The sequence below is a fragment of the Medicago sativa genome, chromosome 7 (assembly GCF_051527215.1).
Source record: "Medicago sativa cultivar Bolivia chromosome 7, Bolivia_mono, whole genome shotgun sequence".
Lineage (NCBI taxonomy): Eukaryota > Viridiplantae > Streptophyta > Magnoliopsida > Fabales > Fabaceae > Medicago > Medicago sativa.
In genome coordinates this window covers 31,701,309-31,717,175 of record NC_140755.1, presented here as the reverse complement: position 1 = coordinate 31,717,175, position 15,867 = coordinate 31,701,309, and the positions used below count along the sequence as shown (strand labels likewise).

Genomic DNA, 15,867 nt, shown 5'->3' with positions numbered 1-15,867 from the left:
TCTGGAACATTCTAAACTCTGGAACATTCTGATGAATGTCTAGATTGAGATAGATCTATCTGATTTGCATCAGATGACATCAAGGGGTTTAGTCTAAGGCCCTTAGTGATCTGTAATCAATCTTTATTGGGATTTTTCATGATTAACAATTTTTCTTTAAGAAAATTGAATCTATCCTCAACAAGGGATTTTGTGAAAAAGTCAGCTAGTTGATTTTCAGTATCAACAAAGCTTAATGCAATATTCTTTTCCTGATCATGGTCTCTAATGAAATGATGCTTTATTTCAATATGTTTAGACCTAGAATGCTAAATAGGATTCTTAAAAAGATTAATTGCACTTTTATTATCACAAAAAAAATAGGAGTACTTGTGTACCTTAGTGTGTAATTTTCCAACTGATTTCTTACCCACAAAATTTGAGAGCAGCAACTAGCTGCAGATACACACTCAGCTTCAGTTGTGGAGAATGCAATGGTATCAAGACCATTCAATTAATGCTTGTCCCAAGAATTGACAGAAGCCACTTGTACTCTTCTTCTCAACTTTGTCTTCAGCATAATTAGCATATTCTACAAGATCAAAACAAGAACCTTTTCTATACCAAAGGCCAAGATCAGTAGTACCTACTACATTTCAAAAAATCCTTTTAACTGGAGTTAAATGAGATTCTTTTGCACATGTTTGAAATCCAACACATATTGATGTTTGCACTTTTATCTTTGTCTTCAATTTTGGCAATTAAAGTAAGATAATTAAACAAACTTTTATGCTCAAAGCAAGGCCAATATAAGTTTAAGAACAAAATATGCAAACCTTAGAGCAATATTTGAAGATTATAACAAGATCATACACATCATCAACATGAAGATCAAGTATATAAAAAATCTTCTAATGAGAATTTCAAACATAAGATTCTTTTGGGATTATGTCTGAAGAATGTTATTTTCATAAACCATATCAAAAACAAGTGAGTATCTTCTTGTTTCAGATTATTCTGAAGTTTGACAAATTTAGACATTTTTTATGTTTCAAATCAATGAACAATCATGATTTAACATTAATGATCAAACATAAATCTCCCTATCAACAATGATGATTTAGTTTGCAACTCATGTTAATAATTCAGATAGAAATGTATCAAAATCATTTATTTCAAATGTGAAAAGATAAGTATTCACAAATTGATGTAACACATTTAAAGCATAAGACATCATGTAATAATTTTAAACATCAATTATGACTTGTGCAGTTGTAAATGAGTATCATACCATCATGAAAGGAGTGTGAACAAAGTATGAAACAATTATTGCATTTAAGTTTAAACATTTGATATAAGCATATATTAAACATGCATTCAATCATCATATTTATTATAGTGCAAATAAATGTGTACCTTATAGGATGATGTTCCTTACTTTGAGATTCAATGAAGAGAGCATGCTTCTCTTTCTTTGAAATACTTTCTCATTTGGATGGAGAACTCCAAGCATCAATAAGGATGTCCTTCTGAAGCAGTTTAATCATCAGTAGCCTTCTCTTCTTCTTAGTCTTTCTAACTTTCTGATCTGACTGTCTTTTAACATATCCAGATGTTTCAGACATATGATCAACAGATGAGATGCTTTGTTCATAAAGAATGTTTCCTTGAACATTCTGAACTTGAGTTGAAGGAATTGTTCCATCATTTTTTCATCTGAGAGTCCTCAAAGACACTTGCATTGAGGTCTGAGCTGAATTCCTCTATATTCAGATCAAAACCAGCTTGATTTCCAGCTAGCTCATCCTCATCAGATTCTAGAACAATTTATTGTTTATCAAACAGGAGTTCACTCATGATGTTTGTAACATCACTTCAGATTTTGAAATTGTTTCAGCAGTAGAAGATTTAAAGGATTCTTCTCCAATAAAAGCTTCTAGCTTTGTTAGCTTTCTGAGATATTTTTCAGAAGCTTTTTCAATCTCATTAACTTTCTGAAGTTGTTATGCAGGAACTTCATCAATTTTCTGAGTTCCATCTTGCATCAACTTTTCTGAATTTATGTTTCAGTAGTTGCATCAGCTTCCCAAACCTTATTGGTTACAATCACAATATTTGAGGTATTGCTTTAACTTGCTGACTTCCATTCTCAGCAACATCAACTTCCTTTTGACGTTGTTCAACATTCTGAGCTTCACCAACTTTCTGAACAGCTTCCTTAGCAATGTCTGCAGCTTCTTGGAAGGTTTCTTCAGGGATGTCTTGATCCATTGTTGGAAAATCCTCATTGTTGTCAAATTCTTTATGTTAAAGATTTGATAATCTTTCTCATACACTTCACTTTTTCAGAGACATCTTAAGATGCTTGAATGTGAGTGTGAAATCCAATTCATATAGAATATGAGAAGTCTTCTTGTTCTTGCTTGAAAACAGACGGATGAACTTTGAAGCTTTCAATTTTTTTTGAATTGAGTAGCTTCAGCATCAGAAGCATTTTCTTGAACATTCTGATCTGCAGACACCTGAACATTCTGATCTTCAGTTTCTGATGTTTCTTGAACAGTCTGAACTGTTTTTCCCAGCATCTTGAAACACATCAGTGTTGAAGTTTGAGTTTTAGATCATTTATGTTGTGATCAAAACTAGTTGCAAATGCCATTTGCTTATCTTCTAGTGTTTGAACATTTTCTCCACATATAATCTTGGAAGCAAATATTCCTGCATCACAGATTGACAAAGCTTTTGGTACCCATATTACTTTGGGTCCTTGAAGGTTAGTGTTTCTCTTTTTGAGAGATTCTTTCTTATGACCACATTCTGATTTAAGATAATCAGATTTGTTGTAATAAGAACATTATGTTTTACCAATCTCAACCTTTTGAGACCAATCTAATTTAGGATAAAATGTCTTTTTGAAATGAGGATTTTTCTCAAGTTTCTTTTTATAAAAATGTTGAGTTCTTTTTCAAAATGATCATTTTTATTTACCTTCTCACTTTTGTTTGTGATAGGTTATAAATCCTAAACCAGTCTTTTTGAAAGGTCTTAACAGACTTTATAAAGTTGGTTATGTCCTTTTTTTTTTTTTTAAATATTACTTCTCTTTTCAAAATAACATTTTGCTTCAAAAATGCAGATTTTTCTAAATCTTACAAATTTTGCTTATTGAGAATCTTATGTTTCTCAAATATGAGAGTGCTACAATTTTTGAATGGTTTTAGGATATATCATTCAAGATTAGTAGTTTCACATTTTCTTTCTTTTTACAAGAAAAGTTATTATTTTAAAAGTTCATACTTTTAAGATAAAATGCATGAGTCATATGAGATATTATTAAACACTTTATATAAAAGATAAGGATTAGAATTTCTTACCTCTTCACTTCTTATGTTTGTCTTTACTCATATGTTGACTTCTCCTTTTTCTTCAGAATCATCTCTGGTTGCCATCTTTGCATGACATCACTTCCTTCTGGATCTTTTTCTCATACACTGTTAAGTGCTCAAACCATAGAGGCAGACTCTGATGCCAATTGAAGTGGATAAAATAGTCGCAAGGAAGGGGGGGTTTGAATTGTGACCCTTTAAAAAATTAACCTACAACTTAAAAATAATTCTCAAGTAGTTTACTTGGAATAGTTAAGTTAACTTTCTGACTTCAGAACGTTCTGACGTTCTTGTGCAGATTATGCAGAAACAGTTTTAATCAAGTAACTGTGTTGTGTGTGTTTAGTGTATACTGAATTTAAAAGAGTAAAGGGAAGAGAAAGAACACACAGAAGTTTATAGTGGTTCCCCAAATGTGGGTTAGTCCACTCCTCACAATCTTGTGAGAGTTTCCACTATGATGCTTGAGATAACCTCTCAAATCCTGCACCTTACAATCTGTGTTCATCTGGACACTTACAACTCTGTATTCTCTAAGCCTCAGCAGGCTTGCACCTTGTTGCTAAGTTAACCACTTAGACTTTTACAACCTTTGCTCAAACTAACACTTTAGTACCCCTAAAGCTAGATGAGACTTTCTTTTCTTCTTGCTAAGTTACCCACTTAGACTTTTACACCTTTTGCCCAAACTAACACTTTAGTACCCCTAAAGCTAGATGAGACTTTACAAGATGTTTGGAGTTTGAATGTTTGAGAAACAAATAGAGGAGGGAGAAGAAGAAGTTATCTTTAAAAGAGATAACAAAGATAATTGATTTACACTACAAAGAAGGTATAACGACCCTTCAGTGATGATCAATTCAGAGAAGAAAAGAGGGAGAACTTATCTGTAACAAGATAAGGAAGAATTGGTTTACACTACAAAGAAGGTAAAAAGAGCCTTCAGTGATGACCAATTCGAATGCTAAAGCTTCAAACATATTTGAGATGTTTTCTTGTATGCTTTGCATTGGTGCAAGTTTTGCTGAGCCTTAGATCTGTATTTATAGAGTCTTTGGGCTTAAATAGCCGTTGTAGGGTGTCCAATGGTGTTATGCCATGTGTCCTGGGCCCCACAAGATTTTACTTGAAAATCTGGGTGAACATTCTGACCATCAGAATGTTGTTGCGTTCCCAGGATGAACATCAGAATGTTGCTGTGTTCTTCATCAGAATGTTGGATATTCATGATGTTCTTCATCTGGGTTCATCATGGATGAATGTTGGATGAATATCTGGGCTTGCCCAGCACGTGATGTGAGATTTGTTTGAGTTTTATCCTCCAAAAAGTAGCTTCTCCATATGCTTCAAAAGTTGCTGGAAAAGTAGGATAAAGTGAACCAAATCTGCCTTGGATATTGTGCAGGAAAGAGAGGATAGTGGGTCTGCAACTTCAGGCTCATGCTTCTAGGAGATTTGCTTGATTTTGTTCAGAGTGATAGATCTCTGGCAAGTGCACCAAATACTATCGAAGTAGTAAAAATATCGATCCCACGAGGACTGTTTTTAACTTCAATAATTCAATTGCGTTATATAATTAGGATGTGTAAAGTTTATTTTTAGTTTGCCACTAGGCAGTAGATTTGGTTTGATTTTAAGAAATCAAATAAAAGAAGTTAGATTTGATTAAGAAAATAGGAGAGAGAGATGAGATCAGATCCTTCGAATCCTCTAAGTTCCCCTAATTGGTCTACTGCACCTATTTGTTATGAATCCTCTTCTAATTTACGATGATTAACAAAATAGCCCTAATCAATCCCTTGAGTTAGGACCCTCTTCTTAAACTACAGCCCCTAATTCCTTAGGTGGTCTAATAATTCTTGAAGGTTTTACCGAACGTTAACCTATTATCACTAACAAACGATTATCTATTCCTAGACTAACCCTGTTTATTAGAACAATTCAATTAGGTCTAAGTCGAAAGCCATGGTCAGTGGTCATTCGTTCTCACGAAATCAAGTTATATGTGATCAAGATATAAAAAGCATTAAGAACAATTGAATTGAATAAACTAGAATTGAATTCATAAACAAAATAGAGTTTCACAGCAACATGTGTCAATTAGGGTTACAAAGATTCATCTTGGATCTAATATCTAAGAGATTTAGCTACTCATAATCGAGTTTACAAATAGCATAATCAATGAAATAATTAAAACATACATGAATTGGTAAAAGGTTGAAGAAATCGCCCTTCTAGCCGTCTCCGATGTCTCAAAATCGCACTTTGCTCTCCAAAATCGTAACCCTTGTTCTTCAGATTGAGTGCAGTATTTATAGAAGTCATGGGCCTGACCCATCAAAATCGCGCCGCGCCTTGTATAATGGCGTGCCGCGATTTCCTCTTTACAGGAAGTGTGTAATTTTGCTTCAAAAATCGCAGCACGGCTTGAAATTGGCGTGGCGCGATTTCCTTCGAACAGACTTCAAATTTTAAGCTTTTTGCACTCCAGAACAGTATAAATTGCATGAGAACTCTATCAAAATGTCACAATAAGTCCCTAATATTACGTAATGACAGGATGTCATCACAACCCCAAACTTAAACCATTCCTTGTCCTCAAGGAATTTGCTTGCAACAGTGACAATCGACAGTAAAATAACAGTTACCTGACAAAACGATAGTACCCAAAAGTTCATTCTCCTTCTAGCTAAAGATGAGCTAGTTTGACTTGTTCGCATCCACCAATTCACAACTCCTCGCATCAAATTGAAACAGGGTTCTACCAGTCGACATGCAGGTCTACATATTACCATACGCTTGAAAAGTTTCTAAATATCAATCAAAGTCAATATCATTACACACTTTTGAGGTCTTTAGGGTTATAACGGGGCTTAGGTGAAAGGTGGGATATATTTGGATAAGTAGGCTACACAAAATTTGAGTTAGGCATTCCTACGGAAGTTAAAGCACAAAGTTCATTCCTTCATTCATTCACCTTGTGGAAATACAATCAATGCAAATGTACTAGAGAACATTTTTAACATTTAGGGACACTCGAGTTTGAAGTTACTCGGATTTTCAATGTTTTGTCCCTTTTCATCATTCAATTTCTCTTTTTTTTTTTGATACACCATTTTTGTGTGTATTTTGCATGACAATTTCATATTTCTTTCATTTTTGTTCTCTAATTCTCTAGTACCCCCACCCCAAACTTAGTTGGTTGCAAATTCCAATGGCAACCCCAAACTTAATCTTTAGCAACATTCTACAATGCCTAACTTAGAAAAAACAATGAGGGACAAGTCCTAAAAGTCTCTAAGTTTGTAATGTTGTTTGTCACCGAACAAAAAGTTCTAATCCTACCGGCTCAAATTGGCTAAGAAATGGATAATATATAACAATTAAAATCAGGGTAGGCTTCAAAAGGCTCACAGGACCAAGCACTTTTGCCTCAGTGTGCTAATGACAAAGACCAATCAACAGTAGAGAAAAATCGCAAGTTCTAGAAATGTAGTTGCATGGAATAATCTAATATAAGTAAATTGAAAAATAAAATTTGGCAATGAACCTTATGGCTGAGATTTCTGGGAGTTGTGACTACCTATCTTGAACTGTCGTACACTTCGCCTTTGAATTTCAAGTCACTACCTCCTTATGAACTTTTGGAATACCACTTGAACAAATATTTGTTACTAAACTGGAAAAAGTCAAGTAAACAAGCAAATTCATCAATAATAAACAAGTAAACAATTAAAGTTACAATAAATAGAATCAAACTGAGAACTGACATCTGACAAAGACAAAAAAATAATAACTGATGTGGACTTTGATTTTTTTTTCCATCTTTTCACTTTTTTTTTGCCTTTTTTTTTTTTTTTGCTTTTTTTTTTCTTTTTTTTCAAATAAAAATACCTGCAAAATAAACAAAATTAGAAAAAGGATGGGTTGTCTCCCATCAAGCGCTTTCTTTTACGTCATTGAGCTTGACGCTTCAACCACTGTTAGGGTGGCAAAAATGATACAAAGAATATATCACCCTTCTTCTTTCTCTTGTTTGGTAGGAATTCCATGAACTTGGCATAAAGAATCAGATACTCCCATGCACTCACTGTTAATCTTTTGGAATTTAAGCTCTCCCACCTAAGAGAAGGACATGCATCCATTTGCACACGAGTTATTTCCTTAACCTCCGTTGGTTCAGATTTGGGAAAAATATCAACACTCCTCACTTTGGGATTTTCTTCCACCACAACCTTGTGACACTCTGTCTCCATCTTAACCAACTTCCATTGAGACTCATGTGCCTTCTCAACAAGATCACCACACTGAACATCATACTTCTCAAATGAAACTTGATTTGACATCAAGAAATCATCTAAAATATTTTGAAGTTGAGTATTGTAATCGATGTTGATCACCTCTTTCTTCCCTTCACAATTACTACCTGGTTGATTTGCCTCATAACGACCACATCTCTCATTTAATAGCGAGATTATACTGTCCAAATATTTTATCTTCAAAGATAGCATATATTTTTCATACTGCATCGTAACAATCTCTTCAGTGTCATAGAGGCGTAACCTGTCTGCTAACCTGTCTATCATAGCTGCACAACTTGGATAAACTTTTTAGTAGCACAGTACAATGAGAAGAAAACAAAGAGCATAAATCATAATTAATTAATTTTTTTTCAGTTTTTTTTTTATATACAAAAATATAAATGACAGAAATCCTAAATAATAAAGAAATTACCAAGTTGAAATGATTCAACAGTCCCCGGCAACGGCGCCAAAAACTTGATAGATCTCTGGCAAGTGCACCAAATACTATCGAAGTAGTAAAAATATCGATCCCACGAGGACTGTTTTTAACTTCAATAATTCAATTGCGTTATATAATTAGGATGTGTAAAGTTTATTTTTAGTTTGCCACTAGGCAGTAGATTTGGTTTGATTTTAAGAGATCAAATAAAAGAAGTTAGATTTGATTAAGAAAATAGGAGAGAGAGATGAGATCAGATCCTTCGAATCCTCTAAGTTCCCCTAATTGGTCTACTGCACCTATTTGTTATGAATCCTCTTCTAATTTACGATGATTAACAAAATAGCCCTAATCAATCCCTTGAGTTAGGACCCTCTTCTTAAACTACAGCCCCTAATTCCTTAGGTGGTCTAATAATTCTTGAAGGTTTTACCGAACGTTAACCTATTATCACTAACAAACGATTATCTATTCCTAGACTAACCCTGTTTATTAGAACAATTCAATTAGGTCTAAGTCGAAAGCCATGGTCAGTGGTCATTCGTTCTCATGAAATCAAGTTATATGTGATCAAGATATAAAAAGCATTAAGAACAATTGAATTGAATAAACTAGAATTGAATTCATAAACAAAATAGAGTTTCACAGCAACATGTGTCAATTAGGGTTACAAAGATTCATCTTGGATCTAATCTCTAAGAGATTTAGCTACTCATAATCGAGTTTACAAATAGCATAATCAATGAAATAATTAAAACATACATGAATTGGTAAAAGGTTGAAGAAATCGCCCTTCTAGCCGTCTCCGATGTCTCAAAATCGCACTTTGCTCTCCAAAATCGTAACCCTTGTTCTTCAGATTGAGTGCAGTATTTATAGAAGTCATGGGCCTGACCCATCAAAATCGCGCCGCGCCTTGTATAATGGCGTGCCGCGATTTCCTCTTTACAGGAAGTGTGTAATTTTGCTTCAAAAATCGCAGCACGGCTTGAAATTGGCGTGGCACGATTTCCTTCGAACAGACTTCAAATTTTAAGCTTTTTGCACTCCAGAACAGTATAAATTGCATGAGAACTCTATCAAAATGTCACAATAAGTCCCTAATATTACGTAATGACAGGATGTCATCACAGAGTACAAGTTATCTCTGATGCAAGATCTCCTTTTGCTACCTTTTTCTTCTTTCCACCAACTACACTGTTCATGGCTGGAAGCATGTGTAGGAATGAACATTCTGATCATCAGAATGTTTCATTTGTGCTCACTTAAGGATGATTTGTAAGACTACGTTTGATGTAATCAATCCTAATAGTAGAGACATGACTGAAGTGCAGTGAATGCAACATCTAGGATGATATTCTCATTGGAATAATCCTAGTACTTTAATGTTCATAGTCTTGGATGAACATTAAAGATCCTTTTGACATAAATCATTGTTCATGCCTTTATTGTTGATAGATCCATGCAGATGTACCTTTCTGGACCTCTAATTCATGTCAAGTGTGCTTGCATGTTCTTCACGTTCTTGATGAATCTGGGTTTGCTTATGAACAACCTTCTGGACTATCATCAGAACGTTCTGATCAACTTTCTGATCAACATTCTGAACTAACTTTCTGAACTTCAGAGTTAGTTCATGAATTCAAATGTACTTTGATTTCTTGTATCTTGGTATGATTTAAACTTTGTTTGTGTCTTGGTTAATCACTCAAGAATGCACAAATACCAAGAACTATCAAAGTCCATTAATCTTTTAATCATCATAGATGCCTTTATTGCTTGATCCATGCAGAAGTACTTCTCTTGACATTTATTTATGTCACATGTGCCTTGCATGACCTTGATCTATGTTCTTGAGATTCTGGGCTTGTATAGAAGCAACCTTCTGATCTCTTGTGCGAACATTCTGATCTCTGAGCAACATTCTGATCTCAGTGCTAGATCTTGAAATCAAATGTCCTTTGATTACTTGATTCTTGGTATGATTTAAGCCTTGTTCCTGTCTTAGTAAAACACTCAAGAGCACAAGTTAAATACCAAGGAAATAATCAAAGTCCATTAATTCTTTAATCATATTGGTTTATTATCTTTAAAATTAATTAGGGATTTTGCCTCAACAGAGAGTTGTTTAAAAGTTGTCAGTATAAATGTCATTTCTTGTTAAAATAGGTTGGAGCAGAGGCTGAGACTCCAAGACGGAAGTGGAAGGTACTTGCAAGTGCGTTAGCACTCCAACGATCAAGTCAAAATCTGGATGAGGTGGTTAAGCGCAAGGTAAGGTGAAAAGTGAATTGTACCTTGAGGGTGATGAAGAATCACCCTTATATAAGCGTGGAGGCGTGTAACTGCCTTCATGAAATGCGGAAAGGCTAGCAGAGTAAGTTAGAGATGATCTGGACGGACGAGATGGAGCCAGGATGTGCTTTTATGCGGTCTTCTGCATTGAGCTTAAAATTCTCCCTCACCGTGTTGTTTCTGATTCTTTCCAATATGGGCCCCTTGGGCCTTGTCTTAATGTGCTTCTAGTTGTTGGATTGTGTCCTGTGGTTTCTGATTTATCTGAAGCATTGATTTAAACGCTTTGAAGTCTATGAAAGGTGGGAAACTCTTCATTCCCGATATTTCTATCTTCTTAACTCACTTACACACTGAAATCGCAAATTTCTCCCTCATTAATCTCCATTTGTTTTTTCGGAATTCTTTAGCAGATTCCAGATTTTACGGTGATCTTCTTCGATTTGTTCAGCTAGAATCGCGGGTCTGGCAGTTTTCTTCGTCATTTCTACATTCCAGTCGAAGTTTCGCCTTTTAATTGCTTTATTCATTTTTCGATCGGGTATATGTGTTTCTTTCTCGCTTCTGAAACTTTGTTGTTCTTCTCTGCTTTTTTATTGCATTGAAATGGCGAGGGACATAATTTTTTTTTTTACTTTGAGAGTTCCCATGAGAATTCAACTGGTGAGGAAGTTAACGAAATGCTCATCGAGTGGGATTGTGTTTCGGATGAGAACGACGAACACAAACCACCTTCTAACATATGAGTGAGTGTTGGCTATACTTTTGGTCCGATCAATCTGGAAAATTGTTATTGATTTCGAGAATGATGAGGGGTATCAATCTATGAGAAGGTCTTTAACCTCATGTCTTAAGCGTTCTCCTTCTCACCGAGAAGTTGTACGGTGGTCAGAGGAGAGTTCCAAATGTTGTACTCATGGCCTACATTTTCTTTTTGTCGACAGATTCAGAGACTAGTCGGACACTTGACTAAAACTCCCTCTGTTGAGACATGAATATTTTTATTATTGAGATAAGTTGAATTATTTCCACTGTTGAGTATGAATTAATGTTGCCTTATTGAATGAAAGATGATGAGCTTTGTAAAATCCTTTTATTTAAATATATTCTTATTGTTTAAAAAAAACATCGTGATTTAGGGTGTTACAATAGACCCTTCATAATAACACGACTATGCAAGAGTAGTCTCATAGAAATTTGGGACAATATGAGATGATATGCCAAGGCGAATCGACATGAACTGAAGTATGTAGAAGATCACATCCAGAAGATGGGAGCCGAAGAAGATGAACAAGTTTTGAAGAGGTTAAAGGGCACAATGTAGACTCATCGGTCGGGCTTGAAAGAGATCATATTCATCTCACTACGTGATATTAACTTCTTAAACATTAGATATAAATCACAAATACACTCAATCTTCCAATATATCTTTGGCAGATCTTTTATAGAGTATTTGAAAAGTTTAGATTCACCTTACGATTATACGATTGAACGTAGAGAGAAAGATCATTGTGATATCAAATTGATCATTGTTATAATCACGATCACAAAACAATTGTGTAAACAGTTGTAAAGCTTCATTAATCCTCTTTAGGGTATAAAGGTGGATTGTATAGTAACTAAAGTATAAAAATGTCCAAATCTTGTAAGGTCGGCTAGACTAAAAAAGAAGAGAAAATGTTCAAAATCTGATAGGGTATCTAATACACCAATATACTATTTTCAACACAAGACATGCTTTTTACCAAAACCATGAGTAATTCACTATAAAATCTTCTAAAACATATGCTAAAGTAGCAAAAAGACTCGATAAAACACCTAAAATATGACATCATAGGGTGTCATTACTCCTTCATATGCATGTATGGGATAGAGAAATGATATTTTGACAACCACTTTTTAACAACTTTTGGACAACTTTCTCTCTCATACTCACATGATGTTGTTATCCTCTCTCTTCCTTTTTCTCTCTCCATTGTTTTTGACCAATAAGAAGTGAGAAAAACAAGGTTGTCAACAAAGTTGTCATCAAATGGATGTCAAAATATCATTACTCTATGGGATATATGCGAACAATCAACCCAAAAGGTGTCTTTTCCAATATGTGCACCTTTAATGCAATCTCTTGTCACTTAAACACTTTATCTTCAAGAATGTGTTTCATGGGCCTGTCCATCACCCCGACCTCAAATTCTTCCTCTCCTAAAAAACTCCTTACGTTATAAAGACAATAAGGCTTGGAAGGAAACTGTTCCAGATTGGGTTATGAAGTTCACTGCCGCTCATGGAAACTCATAAGACCTCTTGTGCGACTCGTCGCACAGAAGCGCTCATCATCAATTCTGGATCGTTGAGTCAATCTCCAACGGTCTCCAATGCAAGGTTTTACAACCCGAGGGTTTACCTCAATTCGTTTTGCCTGGGTAAACTCGACTCGAGAACTCGTACGAGTTTACCTAAAATTAAAATTAAATAAAATTTATTATTTACATGACATATGTAAACTAATATAATATTGTAAATAGTCCAATAGTGCAAAATATGACTAAATTATAAAGGTTTTCAACCACCATAATAAAACATTATGTTCAACTAAACATCAAAATAGAAAATAAGTTGGTACGTATCTTGATTGAATACCATGAGATTTGGTTGCCTTGAATTAAAAATCTTGATTGTCTTGATGGAATACCATAAGATTTATTTATATTCTATAAAATTCTTGATTGAATACCACAAGATCTTTTTAACATTAAAAAGTCTTTCAAAATCCCTTGAAATCTTAATTCAATACACCACCCTAAACTTGAAAAATCATAAGTCTCTCAAGTCTTAACCATCCAAAAATGCATGGTTTCTAAAGTTGTTAATAAAACTATCCAAAAAAAAAAAATAGACTTACATTCTGATTTTACTCGAGTTTACCAGAGTTTATCCGATTTTACCCGAGTTTGACCGAGTTAACTCGAGTCAAACTCATCAAACATTCCGATTTTACCAGAAATCGAGTTTACCTCCGAGTTGACACGATTTTTGTGCCTAAAAACGTAAACTCAGTAAATTCAGCGAGTTAACACTCGATTTGTGGAACATTGCTCCAGTGCCTTGCGCTGGGTGTATAGGAGACATTTGCAACGTCCCCAACTATATAAGTGTGACTTCGCGTCACACTCAAGGTATACCTTTTCAGTGACTTTTACACACTTTGTCTTCCTCAATCTCATACTAACTCGAACGTTAGAGTGTTAACCTCTTTTGTAGGTAACTTTCTTCCCTCCACGGCTCCACCATAGAATGTCTTCCGTCGCATCGTATAACAACTTCTTTTGCATGGGCATCCTTCTTCTACGAGAACTTCCACTAGTTATGTGAAATTCTGATGTACTCCAAGATAGTTGGTTATCTTTCTTTTATTTTATTTTTGGGAATTTCTAAGATAGTGTAGTTAAGATATAAATTTTATATTAAAAGACGTGTGTTTTCATTTCTTAAAGAGAGAGTTTTTTTTTTTTTTTGTTTTTTTAGGGAATTTCTTAAAGAGATAGTTAAAAATATTTCGAAGACATGATTACTATTTTCAAGAATTTTCATATTTTCAATACTTTTTTTTAAGTTTTTTTTATTTTTTATCAACGAGTACGCTCTCTTCTAGAACGAACATGTGGTACACCGACGCATTAATGTCGTGTTTTTCAATTTGAAACCATCTGTATTGTGCATTTGTCAAACTGGCCATAAACTTCTACCAACATGTTAAGGGCATAGTCAATAGCACCAACCAGATTTTTGTTTTGGCATGAATAAATGATGGATATACTCAATTGAAGGTTTTTCTACCGTGTGTGCAAACTTAGCCTCGAAATGAAATACTTTGTTGGTTTCAATTATAAATAACTTTCTATTTTTTTTGTTTATTGAATAAATAATATATATGGTTATAAAACTAACAAAATTAAAAGTTGCTTACGTTTGAGACCGGTGGAATATAAGCAAAGAGGGAGTTGAAAAAAATAATGTATGTTGACTAAATTTTTAATCACATACGTTGACTTTTCAACTATCACTTTTACTTATATTTCATTTCAGACGAAGTACAAGTAAATAAGTAAAAAGCAGTATGTTTATTTTGAAACTTATACATTTTAATTATATTTTAAAACATAATTTTGGAATAAATAATTTTGAAACTAGTACTTTTAACCTATGTAATATTGCACATGATAGGCATACCTTGAAAGGAGATACTCCATCCGTCCTAGAACGAGTGACACATTTGTAAAATAAGTTGTCTCAAAAGGAATGTCTCATTTCACTCTTTAAATTCAATGCCATATTAATTAGTACCTTTTTAAATTTTAACTTTTTAACTTATACATTTATTGATTAATTTCTCTTTTAACTTCATAACTTGTGCCCTAAGGCCACAAGTTAACATGAACCTTTTAGTTTTTGCCCAGTCTTTACTCCCTCGATTTGTCTAGTTTCAAAAACATATTTAAAAACAAACATAGTACAACTGAAGTTATCATATTCATCCTTTATTTTTTAGCAATCAAATGCACATAACAATAACTTTTTATTGTTGTTACTATATATCTTTGACATTTTGAAAGTGATCAATTTCGTTGATAAAAAAAACTTTTATACTCCACTTGTCCCACAATTAATAACATATATTTGATCATTTCACATATATTAATATATATATATATATATATATATATATATATATATATATATATATATATATATAGGGTTATGTTACAAGACACCTTCATAAAAAGTAGTGTGGTGTCTTTTATCAAGTCACACCTCAAGGTGTGATTTTCACTTTTTTAGTTATAACTTTGATAAAAGACACCTTCATAAAAAGTAGTTGGTGTCTTTTAACAAATGCTCATAGAGTAACTTGATAAAAGACACCTTCACAAAAGGTGTCTTCTATCATAACCCATATATATATATATATATAAATTAAAGTGAGAGAAAACAGTTTTAAATACTATTGTTAAGTATTGGTGCTTTCATGATTATCATAAATATTTTGTCAAAAAAAAAAATGATTATCATAAATATAAAGTAGAAGATGTTGAATTGAAAGATTCAAATAATATTAATTAGAATATACAATTAGAAAAGGGTCATGCTAACTTGCGCATTTAGGGAGCAAGTTAAAAAGGTAAAAGGGGAATTAATCAATAAATGTACAAGTTAAAAAGTTAAATTTAAAACTTTCAAAATGAAGAATACACAATTTTTGTTACGCTTATTATAAGTAGATGTTCACATAACAGTTGGGTTATTGAACCATACTATTAACTCATGCATATTATTGTGCCTGTTTCCGAATTCATGGGTGCTTGTTTCCTAAGTCGTTGTATTTCTCTGTAAATAAAGCTCACATGTAACCTAATTGACAACATAAGAGAATAATAGAACACTTCTCTCTTCTCTTTTCCTCTAC

The 15,867-nt window shown here is 33.6% G+C and overlaps 1 pseudogene; it reads right to left on the bottom strand.

The window, feature by feature from the left end:
* Positions 1-65: 65 nt before the first annotated feature.
* Positions 66-2,456, bottom strand: LOC146905631 (uncharacterized; annotated as a pseudogene).
* Positions 2,457-15,867: the final 13,411 nt, after the last annotated feature.